Source organism: Panthera tigris, chromosome B3 (genome assembly GCF_018350195.1).
Source record: "Panthera tigris isolate Pti1 chromosome B3, P.tigris_Pti1_mat1.1, whole genome shotgun sequence".
Lineage (NCBI taxonomy): Eukaryota > Metazoa > Chordata > Mammalia > Carnivora > Felidae > Panthera > Panthera tigris.
The window spans coordinates 32,282,023-32,298,140 of NC_056665.1; the positions used below are offsets into that span (position 1 = coordinate 32,282,023).

Here is a 16,118-nt window from a genome sequence, read left to right on the forward strand (position 1 = left end):
GGTTGGGGGCAAAGCTTGCTCATAGCCCTGGGACTCAGAGCAGCGTATAGAGCTGCTATTCAGCCCAGACTCCTCTTGGGCAACAGATCTCCGCCCCTATTCCACAGATAGCCATGGTAGAAATGCAGCGGGGTGAAAATGATCACATATCAGGAAATCAGTCCATGTAATTAATCATGTCACTTACCAGAAAGGGAAAAGTTACCTGACGATCTTAACAAAAACCCCAAACACATTTGACAGAGCTGAACGTCCATCCTGTGAAAACTCTTTCGTGAAATAAAAACAAAAGAACATTTCCCTGACATGATGAAAAACATCTGTCCTCAACCTAACGTCAACAACATTCTTGGCAATAAAACACCAGCGAGAGGTATTCATATTTAAGCCGGAGTGGCACAAGAATGCCTGCTGCTGCCACAATTAGTTTGCATCGTTCTAGAAGTTCTAGCCAACGCAAGAGTACGTTAAAAATACAAATAAAAAAAATACAAATAAAAAGAAGCATAACATTCAGGAAGGAGAAACTGCTATCATTATTTGTTCATGATATGATTGTTTATCCAGAACGCTCCAGAGGATAGACTGAAAAACCAGTAAGAGACTAGGAAAGAGGTCAGGAAGATGGCCAGTATCAATAAATACGCTAGCAAAATCCAATTAGAAAATGGAAAAGGGAAAAGAAAACAAATTCCCCAACATGAGGTTTTGGGTTTTGTTTTTGTTTTTCAATTCTTGTGCAGTTAACATGCAGTGTTATCTTCACTTCACGTGTATCATACAGCCATTCAACGGTTCTACATATTACTCAGTGTTAATCAAGACAAGTGTACTCTTAATCCCCTTCACCTATTTCACCCACGCAACACCCTCCCCCCACTGCCCTGCCCCCCCCCCCCCCACCTCACGAATTCTTCAGTGATTCCTTGAGCGTGAGCAAATGGAGCGATAAATCAGCCCAAGGGCACTCAAAGTTCAAGAATAAGCTCCAAGCACCAGGGACCTGGCTGGGACAAAGGGAGATGGGACACAGGGCGGAGATGGAGAGAGCAGAGAAAGGAGGCAGAGGAGGGTGTCCCGGAGCATCCGCCAGGGCTCGCAACTGGTGGGCTTGGGCCGGAAGCTGCCCTGTTAGCAGAAGACCCCAGGCCTTTGGGCCCGATTCCGCGGCCCTGGCAGACGGCAGCTCGGCACAGTGAGACCCAGGTAGTTCCCAATGGTTCGGTGAACCTGGACTCACCGAGGGGCAGGACTCGCCCACCGGGGGATCCAGGCTGCACCGGATACGGGGTAGAGGGCTGCAGACACTGATGTAGAATCTATACCCACTACAGGCCACAGACTCCCAGCAAGTGAGATTCTAGCTAAAAGAGTGTTTCTGAACATTTGATGGGCTGATTGCAAATTGTGCTTCAGGATTCATTAAAGCTGCCTTTCCGAGAGAACCTGTCAAGGCAAAGAGACATACCCAACCAACCTCCAAGCTCCACTCTGATGCCAAGGGGCCCACTCCCCAGCTCTCTGCCTCCAGACTCCTAGCAACTGGGCCCTGTCTTGCTTGAGGTAGCATGACTCCCCTGGAGGCACCCAGCAGAACTGCTGGTGTATCTGGCACAGGCCATCTGGCTTCTAGGACCTAGTCTCAGAAAGTAAAGCTTGTGGTTTGCTCTTCCATTTTCCGTGGTGCGAGTATGGCATGATATCCCTGTGTGGCTCCTCTCGGATGTTAGGTAATCTCTGCGTTTTTCCATCACTCGCCCTCGGAGAAATCCCACAGCCAAAGGCGTGACTACTGGCCAACATTTCAGGGCAGCAAACTCTCTTGCCTGCTTTCTCTTTCTCTTTTGCCCTCGCTTACAGACTCCATCTACACTTTTAAAAAGACCACTGTCCCCATCCCTCAGCACTACTGCCCCTGTCCAGGGTCCAAGGATAGGACAGTCTCCTCTCAGATGAGATGTTGCCATTTACAGGGAGGTTCGGTGCAAAGCAGTGGAGCTTCCGTGGGGAAATTTTCGGCACTAGGACAACAGATAGGGGCATTTTAGTCACTGTACCAGGTAAAGACTGAATTATTCAGTGCTTGAAAACAAGAAATTAATGCGAGGCAATGTGGTGCTTCAAACCCCTCAGGAAGCTGTGGTGGCCCCATGGTTGGGAGGAGGGAAAGGGCAGCCGAGAGGAAACAAATATATATCAAGCACCTGCTAGGTGCTTTAACTGTGATGTCCCATGAAATCCACAACCAAAGGGCATAGGGGTTATTTACACCTGGATCACTTGGATTCCACATCCACAGGCTGTATTCTAAGGCACTGGCCCCTGTCTGCTCCTTAGAAAACTGAGCTTTAGGGGTGCCTTGGGTGGCTCAGTCAGTTAAGCATCTGACTTCGGCTCAGGTCATGATCTCATGGTTCGTGGGTTCGTGCCCTGCATCAGGCTCTGTGCTGTCAGCTAGAGCCTGGAGCCTGCTTCAGATTCTGTGTCTCCCTCTCTCTCTGCCCCTTCCCTGATGGAGCTCTGTCTCTCTCCCTCTCAAAGATACATAAACATTAAAAAATTTAAAAAAAAAAAAGAAAAGAAAACTGAGCTTTAGGCAGCAGCCCCCAATTCTTCACCAGATGCTAATCTCCTCCCCTTGCAAACCTACTTCTCTGCTCTGTTTCCCACTTCCCTCAGTCACCTCATCTACCTTGGTGCCTAGAATTACCCTGTTAATGCTTCCTACACTGGGGATCAGAACTGCCCTCCTATCAGTGCTCGGTAACCGTCCAGGTCTGGCTGTGAGAGGCCACACTCAGCACCATGCCCTCCAGGAAGGGACCTTTTTAGGCAGAGGACAAAGGGTGGAGCACAGAAAGGGAAGGAGGGCACAGAGTTCTTTTGCAAGCTTTGCCTTTGTGCCCCACTCCCCACCCTTCCTTCTTCTGCAAGCTCATAGATTAGAGTCCACTTCCGAAGCCCGGTATCAGGAAGAAGATTCTACGGGGTGGGTTTGTCTGGCCTAATTCACCACGTCCCCCTGGCTCCTTGGTCTTGTCACCATGGAAACCTTGTGAGGTCACCAGTATCATTAAAATGGGAGGGAAAAAGTGTTTCTCCCTCTCCCAAAGAGAGCACCCGCTTGGCTCCGGTGGCTTCCGTGTCAGAGTGAGGAGGACAACATGCAGGGTGAGGGGAGAGATTGTGCCCCATCCTCAGGGATGGATTAACCCCTTGATACCCAGCATGTTGGCTGCTCAGACACAAGCCTTCTGTATCCCTGAACATTTTCAGGCATCCTTGCCCAGAAAGAAAGAATCCCGCATCTTTGCACACGTGCCAAAGCAGGCTCCATGCTACCCCCGGAGAAGTGAGAAAGGGCTCTTCCCAGGCAACGCTACCAGGTAAATGCTCATCTATCAGACCCAGGTGGTGGTGGGGGCCGCTGTGGGAGAAGAGAGGGGGAGCCAGACCACTGTTCCAGACATTTCTCCCCCTCGGCCAAAGGTGAGAGTGGGGATCGCTGGTTGGGGCTGACACAGGAGTGGCAGGGGTCAGGGTTGGTGCCACAGACCCTTTAGCCCTTCTTCCCGCATGCTCCAACAGACCGTGGATGCTCGCCGGCACTCGAGAGGGCCCAGTGCACCTACTGCTCCCCTCAGAGGTCAGCAGTGGGGCCGACAGCTCAGCTCCTCCTCTCCACCTCTGTTCTGCACACAAGTCAACTCTGGCCCGTCTTCCTCCCACGATCCCCAAAGTCTCTCGGCTGCCCTCCGGGAGCCCAAATTTCTCTTGCCACTTTCAAGACCCTTCCCAGCACCCACCGCCATGAAATTTCTCCCCAACCATCCTGTCGGCCAGTAGATCTCCTCCCTTTTCTTGGCGCTAGACTCAGGTTGCTTCTTTTAATCACACTGTTCCCCAAGCCTGAGACAACCTCTCCCTCCTATGATGTCTGTGTATTCCCATATTACATTTTTATCATCACTTGTACCATTTCCACAACACCCCACATCACTGCAGGGACGTCACTAACCCTCCTCTACCACGGCCACCACCGCCACCACCATTGGACTCCCTTCCCTGCCACCAGCATCACCACGGCCACCATCGCCACCACCGTGATTGCCTTCTCACTGTCAGTGCTCCCCCATGCCCCCACACCATCTCCTCACAATGCCGCACCCCCTCTCACCTCCACTGTTATCTGTCACCACCCATGTCTTCACTGCATGACCGCTTATCATTACCAGCACTAGGCTGGACTCGTGATCATCACCACCATTTGGAGGGATGTAACGTTTTCCTTCATATGATCAGTGGTTCGATCAGTCAGTCAATTTCAAATCCTTCCATGGTGGCCATGGAAGAATCCATATAGGGAGGGGCAGCTACGTCACATGGCCCCTCATTCTTGCTCCCTGGGTCTAATTGCTCACTGGTTGCCATTGTTGTCACCAAAGTAGGGCATGGGGGCTCTTTCTGTAGCACCTCAGGGCATGACTGAGGCATAGCTATAACACTAACAGTAAGGGGGCCATAATATGAGCGGCTGCAGAGAGTAGAAATCAGCACAAACTTTCTGAAGAGTCGTTCAGTGACATGACAAAAGCCCTTGGAAAGTGCATTCTCAGAAATTTTACTTCTAAGAACCCAACCTAAGGAAATAATTAGATCAATGTGCAAGGATGATGTGTGGGTGTTATAATAGCAAAAACTGGAAACAGTCTAAATGTAAAAAGAAAAAAAGAGATGGCTTTTAAAAAATCGCATGGATTAATATGCAGCCATTAAAACAGAAAATATAGATTTATCTCAGGACGTAAAAATATGCTAACTCTGCATTGTTCGTGAACAAAAGCAGGTTTGATATCAGCATTTGTAGAATAGCCCCCCAGTTCTGAAAAATATAAACGTGTTCATGAAACAGAGTGAAAATAGCTTATCTTCACAGTTGGCACCAAATTCTTCTTGGACAGGAAACTGTCTTTGTTTAGAAAAAAAAAATAGCTTGGTCAACTGTTTAATCAGATGATGGTCGCAAACCACTCAGCATGAGACAAGGAGAGGAAGTCATTTGGCTCCTAAGGAGGATAGCAGAGAAACACACAGTGATCAGAGAAGGGAGAGAGATAGGGCAGTTGGCCTGGAGGAGATGGGACATGTGTACCAGGAAAATTCCCTGGCCATTTGGGGGCGGGATAGAAGACCTTTGCGGGGGGGGGGGGGGTCCCTGGCCTCTGCTTGCATAGCTGCATATGGGCTATTTCCTCTTCTCTCCCACATCAAATATGTCGTCAGCTTCCAAGTTTTCCATTCATTCAGAATGGACTTGGAGAAGGGGCCCAATTTCAGGTCTGATCCACCCCACGTGGTTGTTTCTGGTGGGGTATATGATGGGATAGTACCTGCATGATTTAGTTTTGTTTATTTGTATTTTCTGATTTTCTAAAATAAACATTAATGAAAAAAAATGTAAATTTCAGGAACCACACATTGGGAATACACCAGAGAGTCCGGAACCAGATCACCTGAGTTTAAAAGAATGGCCCACACCCCCCACCACAGACCCCCCAAAGTGCCTGCACATTGTGGGCACAGTCTTGATGCGCCCCCCCCCCCCACCCAGGACCATCCATCCAGATGTTCAGTACCTTGGAACCTGGTCCCGAGAGTAACATTCTGGGAAGATACAAGGAATTCCCAATCCTGTGTCTAAACTTAGGTCTGTTTCTCAGTCTGATATCTGCTCAGAGGACCCACATCTTCCTGTGTGGTTAACATGAATGACCCCCTTTTACAGGGGGTGTCCCGCAACTCACAAGGACTTAGGCATTCACAGCATGATATCTTAAGATAACACATACGACAATTTCAATAATCACACAAAAGATGCACACACGTACCAGCAGGGTGGCTGTGTTTTGGAAGATCACCATCACCACCGTAGCCTCCAGCCTCCTTTCATCCAGCCGGTTCTGCCTCCATTTGGGGTTAGCTTGAGGTGGGCCTGAAGGGACACAAAAAAAGAGGAACTGGGGGAGGGCTGTTTTGGCCCCATCTCCTGCCGTGTCCCTAATCCGCACAAAACCCTGTGCGGTTCATTCACTTGGTATTCAGTGGAATAATGTAGCTGGTAATGAATTTGTTTTGCATTCAGTTGGATAACACTGTTAGTTATGAATTTATAATTTGCAAAGGGATAAGGCTTTTTTTTTCTTCGAGGCGTCAGAGAAGCTGTTGCTTACAAACTTGTAATTCGCCGCTGCAAATCCATCTGTAAATGACACTATTGCAAGCCGAAAATCTCTCAGGCACGGGGGATACAGCCTCAGAATTAAATTGTGTGTTTGACAAGAACCTGCTGTTCTGTCCTGCCCCGGCCCCGTCGGCCCCTCCCTTCCTCCTGCGTTCAGGCTCAGCCTTGCCAGCTTGACTCTGGCAGTTTGGCTCCCACCACCCTTACCCCCAAGTCGTCCAGTGCCAGCCCCTGAGGGGGTGGGGTGGGGTGTACAGACGGGCTCGGCCAACACAGGTGTAATCTGGGCCTGTGGAACGAACACAGAAGCCCACTCTCCACTCCCCCTAACTCCTTCTGGGCCTCTGTTACCCCATCATGAGAGACCCCAACCCCCTTAGAAGTGTTTCCCACAGATTTGTCAGCCAGAGGGGTGGTGACTGCGCCCAGGGGAGTGCCCCCCCCCAACCAGGACTGAGCCCAGACTACAGGAAAGGGGTGGGAGTACTGGCCCGAGGACCAAAAGGACAGTGATCCGTAAGACCTCAGCCCACACAGACTACACGGAGCCGAACCTCTTTGTCTCAACCATTTCTAGGCTCTTGTGTTTTATATTTTGGGTCTTACTTCGTTTTTGCTTCTCCCAATTACTATTCACTCATTTATCTTTTTTTTTTCCTTTTTTTAGTAAAAGTTTCTCTTGAAGAGTTAACTCAGGATGAAAATGAAAAGAAGGCTCAACCCATAGCGGCGCTGTAGAAGGAAACTGGCGCCGGGTAGGAAGGCAGGGCTGGGAAAAAACTCGAAGGCGCATCAGCAGGGAGTCAGCCATCCTCGGCACGGGCCAGACACCGATTGGGAGCACCGGGGCACAGCGTAGCCTCTGCCGTGGAGGCTCGAGGCTCTGCCAATGATCGGGCAGCGAGGACAAGGTGAGACCACTGTTTTGATCGAAGGAATCTGTGTGTTGTGAGGTCCCGTGGCAGAGGCTGTGTGACCTCCGGCAAGTTGCTTAACTACTCTGAACTTCCTCCGTTGTCTGTCAGTATCTGCTGAGCACTTGCATTGTAGGCCGTCAAAGGGATGTACGTGCAGTCTCACGGGGAATGCAGACATCACATTATTACAAATAACTGGGGGCATAGTCTGGGGGAGAGTCCTGGGAAGGACTGAAATTGAAGCCAGGATCTGAAGGATGAATGGAAGTTAGCTGCATGAAGACGGAGGAAGAGTGCCCCTGGGGCAGAGGGAACAGCATGTGCCACAGTCTAGAGGCAAGACACGTAACATGTGCATCCAGGGTGCTGAACGAAGGTCAGTGTGGCTGATGTGCGGGAGTAACAGGAAGCAGGGAGAGTAGCTGAGAGAGCTGCAGGGTCCAGACCACCCAGGGGCTCATGGGCGCCCTACAAACTTGGGATTTCAGGGAGATGAGAAACACGTGACGATTTTAAGCAGGGGAAGGATCTATCCGACTCAGTGTTTTGCGATCCTTTTGGCACTATGGGGCTAATGCCTTGAAAGGACCAGTGAGCACGTGGTAGGGGGTGGATTTCATTGTCTGGTGGAGAGATGATGGTGTCTCAGACAAAGGGGGTGGCAGCAGAGAATGGAGACAGGGGAAATATGCAGGAGGCAGAATGAGCAGAGGTGGATTTGATGTGGGGGGTGGAGACAGGAAGGTACAAAAAATTCCAGAGTTTCTGTGAGAGCCGCAGAGATATGGGATCGGGGTTGAGCAGGGGTGGGGGCGGGGGGCTTGTGTCAGAAATATCCCAGGTTTAGTTTTGAATCTGAGCTCCCCGGGAGGCAGAGGATCTCACGAGTCTGGAACCTGGAGAGAATCTGGGCTGGAGATGCGTTTCAGGGATGAGGAGCCTTGTCGGTGGCATCGGCGACCACTAGACGGGTGGGGGCGGGGGGGCAGGACAGGACGGGGGGGGGGGGTAGGATGAAGGTTGAGGATGAACAGGACGGACGTAAAGCTGAGCCTGGGGCAACTCCAGTGCTCCGACAGGGCAGGGTGGAAAGCGGCGGAGGCAGCTGAGAGCCAGGGGTGAACACTCAGCCAGCAGAAATCCGGGAAGGCTTGGTGCCCCTGAAGTTGAGGGCAAAGAGGGGGCTGACTAAAGAGGTGGTTAACTAACTGAACGCAGTGGGAAGACAAGTCAGATCAGGACCCGGGGTGGGGTGTCTTGGAGGTCACCGGTGACCTTAGCATTTCACTAGACGAACGGTACAAGCAGGTGCCAGATCGCTAAGGGAGGGAGAATCAGCGGGGGCTGGGGAAGAAGAGGCAGGGCATCTTGGGGAAGAGACAGCTCTTGGGGTAAGTCTGGCTGCGGAGAGAGGAAAGTCGAGCCAGTGCTTGGAGAGGGAAGTGGGATCTTACTTTTAAGACAGAAGAGTTTAGAAAGCAGGTTTAAATGCTGATGGACAGAAACCAGGAGAAAGAGGCGGGGGGCAGGGGGCGGACGGTGACTTCACTGACAGGAGAGCAGAGAGTGAGGGGTAATGGATAACATAAGACTCCCCAGAAGACAGGAGGGGATGATAACAACACAGCTTGCTCATGCTGTTGGCAGACTAATGCTGTTAGCGGGGTCTGGGTGTCAAAGGTTCAGGGGAGGGAGGGGTGTGAAGCCTCGTAATGTGCACTGGGGCCTGGGGGCGGGGGTGCTGAGTTACGTGCTTTCTTTCTTTTTTCCATCCCAGGTCACCTTAAAGCTATTTTGTTTCATAAAGATATAAGACAAATAAGCATTGTAGAGATTCCATATTCACGAAACATGGCTTGAGAAGTCACTACAGCAGACTCTGCTGGACATCGAGGACACGGAGGTATCTGCTCTCCAGCAGCTCATGGTCCGGTGGGGGAGGGTCGGACTCACAGTGACAGTGTAGTGTGGCAAGTGCCGCACGTGCAGTGGACAAGGGCTCTGTGGTGGTGCAGAGGCGGGACCTCACGCACGGCGAGAATATGTCAGGAGGTTCCGGCGGTTGGTCTCCAGGAGAAGAAGAAGGCAGGCATTCCACCCAAAGAGGAGAGCAGGTGTATTGGCTAGTGTGTTGAAGAGCTGCGAGTAGCTCCTCCTGGCAGAAGCGATGGGAGCAAGAGGCCACAGAGAGGAAGTTGCGGAGACAGACAACGGCCAGCTCCTGAAAAGAGCAGAATGCCAAACTAAGGACACCGGATTTTCCTTGTAGGAATGGGGAAGCCATGGAGGGTCATAAACAGGTAGATCAGAAAGCTGATGTCAGATGGGGCGCCTGCGTGGCTCGGTCTGTTCAGCTTCCGACTTCAACTCAGGTCATGATCTCGTGATCTGTGAGTTCGAGCCCCCACGTCAGGCTCTGTGCTGACAGCTCAGAGCCTGGAGCCTGCTTCGGATTCTGTGTCTCCCTCTCTCTCTGCCCCTCCCCTGCTTGTGCTCTGTCTCTCTCTCGCAAAAATAAACAAACATTAAAAAAAAAGGGGGGGGGCTGATTCCAGCAACAGTGGACTCCACAGAATAAATCTGAAGGTTGGCAGATCCATTAGTTGGCCATCAGCTAATGCAGGGGCCAGTGGGTCCAAGACAGGGCCTGGTCATCAGTAGAGAGAAGAAACCTGTCTACACAATTTTAAGAGGGTGGAATGAACAGCACTTAGTGCCCAGTTGGATATGGGAAAGCAAGAGTCTAAGATGATCACAAGTTTCCAGCTTATGTGGAAGGCTGGAGGGTGGCGTCGTCGTCCGAGATGGGGGAGATAAGAGGGGATACATTTGGGGGTGGGAAAGACAATGGGTTCTGGCTTGGGCACACTGAGTTAAGGTGCCTGCATGACATCCTCATGGAAATGTCTAGCAGGCAGGTGGCAATACGGTCTGAAGTTTTGGAATAGTCTCTTCTGGAAATAGCAAATTGGAAGTCAAGAACCTTTAGGGAGTGTGGAAGACTGCCCTGGGGGAAAGTGTACAGAGTGAGAAGAGAGTCCTAGTGAGAATCCCCACGGATCACCAACATCCCAAGGATCAGAGGAAGAAGAATCCTTGAAGCCAACTCAGAAGCAGCACTCAGAGAGGTAGGAAGAGAACCAGGAGAAAATGAGCTATGATGCTATAGAGTAGAGGGTGCCCCAGTTATCAGGGTCGGGACCACAAAACGATCACCTTGGACAGGGGACAAAGAGGGTCTGCTGGTCTTAGCAAGCACAAGGTCTTGCTCAGTGAGGGTGATTTCAACAATGCAATGACAGCTGAAACCAGGCTGTGAAGTTTAAGGAATGATCGGAAGTGAGGAAGAAGAGGCAACCAGTGTACAAAAATCTTTGGAAAACCTTGCCTTGGCTGGGGAGATTACAGCGAGCAGGAAGGTGACAGAAATGTCCCCAGACATGGCTTCCTCGATAGGAGCCCCACCGCTGTCCAGCCGCAGAAAAACACATGTCGTCACCTCCTCATTCCGAAATGGCCTTTCCTAGGAGATCAGATATAGGCACTCCTTTACCTGGGGATTTTCTCATGGGAAGTTTGCCTATAATATTATCCATCGATCCCACCTTTGTGTTCAGAAATTTCCCTAGGCTGCAAATATTGACAACAATATTTATGAACACTTACTAAGCCCTGTGCTGAACATGTTACATGGCGTTAGCCCTCAAGATAACTACCAAGATACTTGGTATCTTGATATCTACCAAGAAAGAAGGGAAACTGAGGCTTGGGAAGATTTAGCAAGTCACGTGATTAACAGAAAAGCCAGCATGTGGGCCTTCCAACTCCACTGCCAAAGTGAGAGCTTCTCTATTATCTATTTTCTCTGAACGTGCTCTCTCTGGCTCTGGCTCTGCCTCCCTGGTGCCAGGACCCACTCTTTTTGAGAATTCAGCCTGCAGACTGAATCCTGGTTTCCTCCTGACCTGCATGCCAGTCTCAGTCCTATGCTATCAGTCACAATGGATTGCGGGCTAATAAAAACAGCTACCATTTTTCTAGCTCTTGCCTCCCATGCCCCCACCTGGGGCACAATGCTTGGTGCTTCCTGTTCTTATCTCATTCCATCCCCAAGGCAACCCTATGCAGTCTCTATGACTTTGACCATTTTGCAGGTAAGGAACCTCAAGTTCAGAGAGGGTAAGTAACTTCCCCAAGATCACACCGCTAGTAAATGGCAGAGCTGGAATTGAAACCCAAGTCTGCCTGATGCAAAACCTTCCAGTACCCACTCTCCCCTTCCATGGCCACACGGCAGCGGTTCCCAACCCTCGGGTTGCAGGATCTCTGACATCCCACCCTATCCGGGAATCCAATCACTCAGTCATCCGTCAGCATTCCCTGAGTGTGTTTTGTCAGACTCCTACTGGTTGTGTGAGACACAAACCCAACGAAACCAGTTGGAACAATAAAGGGATTTATTGGCTCTTAGAGATGGATAGGATGTAGTTGCAGCTCCCAGGACTGAAAGAAAGGCTGCCAGGCCATAAAAGCCAAGACTGGGACTCAGTGCCACCAGCGTGCTCTCTAAACTCCTCTCCCCTCTGTTGCCTGGCTTGGCTCCTCCAGTTAGTGGGAGAGTTGGCTGTCAGCAAACTTTGCATCCTGGTAGGAAGAAGGCTTCCCTCCCCCCTGCATCTACATATCAATCTCCGGGAACGAGTCTGATTGGTTCCGCTTGGGTAGTGTGCCCACCCCTTGGGCCAATCCCTGGTGCTAGAGGATGAGGCTCTCTGACACCTGCAGCCCACCTGCTGGCAATGGGGTAGGATAAGTGGGAGTAGCGGGCTCTGCCACGGACAACCCACCAGGTCTATGTGACAACACGGGGGAGTTTCCCAAAGGAAGGGGATGTCAGAAGTGGGATGATGGAAAACGGGCTGAAGAGGTAAATGTCGCCGTCACGGTCCACTACACGGGTCCACGTGAGAGACGGGGGCGGGCACGACACAGACACCATCTTGGGGGAGGTCACAGCCTCCCGAAGAAATAAGGCTTGTAGACACAAAGCCGTTAAGAAGAACTGATGGCAGCTACCATCCATGGAGCACCTACCAGGTGCCAGGCATTGGGCCAAGCACTTCCACAGGCATTGTTTTATTCCAAGCTCACAATGACCCTGGAAAGTAGGTACCATTATCATCCCTATTTTTCTGAGTCAAAGAGACATTAGAAGACAACTTTTTTTTTTTTTTTCCTTTTTGGCAAGGCAGCCAACATAGGGAAAAATAAAAATGTTTATGGGCTCCTTATCCTCGCTCAGAGAGGTTAAGTGACTTGCCCAAGGTCACACAGCCAGCACATTAAATGAACATCCTGGGAAACATTTGGCTAAGGGCCAAAAGAGTGCTTCTGTTTTTCTTTGCCAACTAAGGACTAGGGAAGGCTGTCTGGAGATGGCAGGGGGATGGGATATGGATCTAAGCAGAAATCTGAAGGCTGGGACATCTGGATAGGCGGCCAGGGAGGTTGAGGGGAAGAGAGAATGAGTTAATCTCCAAACTCTAAGGAAGGCAAGCCCGAGCACCGCCCAGAACCTAGTTATTCCCTCTCACCTGTGACAGCCCTTTGGAGATTTATAATCAGATTTATAATCTTCTGAGAATTCTCTTCTTAAGCCTGCTCTGACCAGCCCACCCCTTCTTCACAGGACATTTACACCAGTCCCCTCCTCTCCTCCATCCTGGCTGCCCTCCTAGGGATCCACCCAGTGGACTGGGGTCCTAGATATTTGATCCCCACAGGTGACAGAAGAAATGTCACCTCCCTTTTTCTACACAACTCACTTCTATTAATGAGACCCAAGATCAATTAGGTATTAAGCAGTCACATCTTACCCTCTGAAACCAAGCTCTCTGTCTCCTAACACTGTCAGTTCAAACACATCTCCCCCATTCCGGACATGGGCAGATGGTTCCATGGACCTCAGGCTAGAGAAACTTGTTCTCTTTCCTCAGGCTCAGCCCATTTTTGATCTCGGCTAGTCTTAGCATCATAGCTTCTGTGCAAATGGTCGGCGAGACTATATGATTCCAGTTCTAGGAGGTACCTAGAGCGGTCACATTCGTAGGCACAGAAAATAGAATGGTAGTTATTGTTTACTGCATTCAGAGTTTCAGGTTTTCAAGATGAAAAGAGTTCTGCAGATGGATGGTGGTGGTCATTGCACGACAATGTGAAGGCACTTAGTGTCACTGAACTGCACGCTTAAACATGGCTAAGATGGTAAATTTCATGTGTATTTTACCACAATTTTTTAAGTGATAATTGCTGGGGCCTCTCGTTTCCCCAGGTCCCCAGGAGGATATCTCCCCCGCCCCAGGCAGCTGGACTCCCACCCTCACCGCTTCTGGAAGACCCAGAATCTTGCAGAAGACCCCTGTGCACACACCTCTGAGAGAGCTTGGAGCACAAGTGAAACCATTGGCACCCTTAACACCTCGCTGCCCCTGGAATTCGGTCTCCCTGTGGGGCCAGCCTCAAAACAACCATCCAGCCCCATCTCTCTTGATCATTCCTCCACCTCTAGCTCAAGATCTCTACTTCCCTGCCATCTGAACTTTTGTCAGTGTCACCTAGACTCACTTCTATTCCTCACTAAACCAGTCAGCACCCAGTGCCCAACCATATGGCTCCTACCACCTTCCATCTCCTCCCTCCCCACCCCCAAAACCTTCCCCTGCCACATCACCAGTGGCCTCCTAAGTCCCAAGGCCAGTGGGTACTTTCCATTCCTTCCCTCCCGGCAGCTCTCCACAGCCTGTGACATGGCCGACCATGCCTTCCTCCAAACCCTGCCCTTCCAGGCCTGCACGACACCCTACTCTCATTCTCCTCCTACCTCCCTGACTGTCCCTGTTCCAGGGACTCTTTCCCAAAGCTCCAGCCTGGACCTACTGCTTTTAGTACTAGTCTACACAATCTTCCTGCTTAATCTCATCCCCTCAAATAATGATTCAGTTAAACAAAAAAACAACCCTCAAGGCCAGACATAGATCCATATACTCAACTGTCTTCAGGATGTCTCCACCTGTCCCAAACTGGACTTTTCATCTTCACCCCAGATGCGTTCTTCCTCTCTGTGCTCCGACAAAACTGGCAGCACAAGCATCTACCCGGCCTCCCCAGCTATAAGCCACAAGCTGTAAGAGGCATCGTGGACTCCCTCCCTCTCAAAGTCCAGCCAGTCTCTAAGCCCTGTTCTAGTCTCCTAAATTTTTTTTCAAAGCATCCCCTCCTCTCCGTCTCTGCTCCCGCTCAGGCCCCTCCTCTCTCGGCTGGATTCATGCAACAGCCTCCTAACTGGTCCCCTCCCTGTGGCCTAGCCCTCAGCTCCCCCATCCACAAGGCCACAGTCGGTCTCCTCTCAGGAGGAGGCCTTGCCTGCTTCTCAAGGCAAGCAGGACCAGGTTCCTCCCTGATATCACCCTCCCCTCTGCCCCAGGAGAAAATCCAAGCGCCCAACTGTGGCTTCCAAGTCTCTCCAGGATCTGGTCTTCCTCTAATCCACTGTCCACAGAGCTGTCAAACAGGTCATCGCTAAAGGGCCCAGGGCGTCAAATCCCCTCTCTTCACTTCTGCCTCTGAGCCTCGGCTCTAACCCTCCTCCCTGCCAGAGCGCTCATCCCTACCTCCTCCACACTGACAGTCACCGGGGTAACTCCTACTTCTCCCTCACCATGCAGCTCAGAGGTTGCCTCCCGAGGGAGCCTGCCAGCCCCTGACCTGGCTTGCTCCCCGCCCTCCCCACTCCTTTACCGTTTCCTCTAGAACTTGCATTTGTCCTGCATTTACCACCTCTCAGCTTACTCAGGAGTGCCCCCACTGCCCCCAGGAGCTGTGAGCTTCCTAAAATGCTGCCTTTCCTTCCTGAGACCCCAGAGTCTAGCATGGGGGCTGGCACCCAGAAAGCGCTGAATAAATGTTGAGTAAATGGATGAGTAACCGAAGAAATGATCAGTGTCTAACGCCTACCCGGGCACCGGAGCCTCCAGCTCCCAACTGTGCCTAGCCCAGAGCTTGGCACACAGTAGGCGCTCGGTAAAGGTTGTCCGTATTCTATTTTCTGAATTAATCTGCCTCAACGCAAGCTCTGGGGCAGGCTGAGATATGATAAGGAGAAAGGGGAGGGTCTGGATGCGGGAAACTTTAGCCAAAAGAGACGCTTGGGGTGCACCGCAGTGGGGGAAGGGGCAACAGGGTTGCCTGGAAAGGCGGGAAGAGCTAAGTCCCCAGCCCGCTGCCCCTCCGCGCCCCGAGGTCGGGCAGAGTCCCGCCGGGCTAGTCCGCCTCAGCCCGGACAGCGCAGGACCCCGGCGGTCACCCGGGTGCTGAGACCCCCCGGCTCGCGCGCTCTGCGCTCGGCGCTGGGCGGCGTGTGTGTCGCTTTAAAAGCTCCCTCCCGGCGCGCAGGGCCGGCCCCTTCTCTGACAGCGCCGAGCGAGCGGAGCCGAGCGAGCCGGGCGGCCTTTGAGGGAGCCAGCGCCCGCCCGGGCGGCCAGTCCGGCGGGGGGCGGCGGGGCGGGCCGGGGGCGGCCGGGGCGCGGGCGGCGCGGCGGCGGCGGCGCTCGGGGAGCGGGCCCAGGCCCCGCGGAGCCCGGCGGGGCAGGGCAGGGCGAGGCAGCGGAGGGAGGCCCAGCCCCGACCCCGCGCCCGTCTGCCCCACCGGCAGGCAGGCGAGCCGAGTGGCAGCGGGCGGGGGGCGGCGGGAGCCGAGCGGAGGCTGCGAGCCCCGAGCGCCCCGGCCGGGCCGGGCCCGCCGCGCGCCCCCTCCCCTCCCGTCCCCTCCCTCGCCGGCGCCTCGCCTCCTCCTCTCGCTCTCCTCGCCTCCTCTGCTCCGCCCGGCGCCGCTCCCGCCCGCGCCCGGGCCGCCGAACCCAGCCGGGCCGGGCCCCCTGCCTCGCGCGCTCTCGGCCGGGCCC

General features: G+C 52.5%; 1 long non-coding RNA gene across 2 annotated transcripts; it reads left to right on the plus strand.

Annotated features, from left to right (window-relative positions):
• The first annotated feature begins 3,119 nt into the window (after positions 1 to 3,119).
• Positions 3,120 to 15,101, plus strand: LOC122239428. Of its 2 annotated transcripts, none has more exons than XR_006218513.1 (3): positions 3,120 to 3,386; positions 6,909 to 7,152; positions 13,490 to 15,101. It is a non-coding gene; the product is annotated as an uncharacterized LOC122239428 (long non-coding RNA). The 2 variants fall into 2 exon arrangements; XR_006218512.1 differs by lacking the exon at positions 13,490 to 15,101 and adding an exon at positions 8,936 to 9,553.
• The last annotated feature ends 1,017 nt before the right edge of the window (positions 15,102 to 16,118 follow it).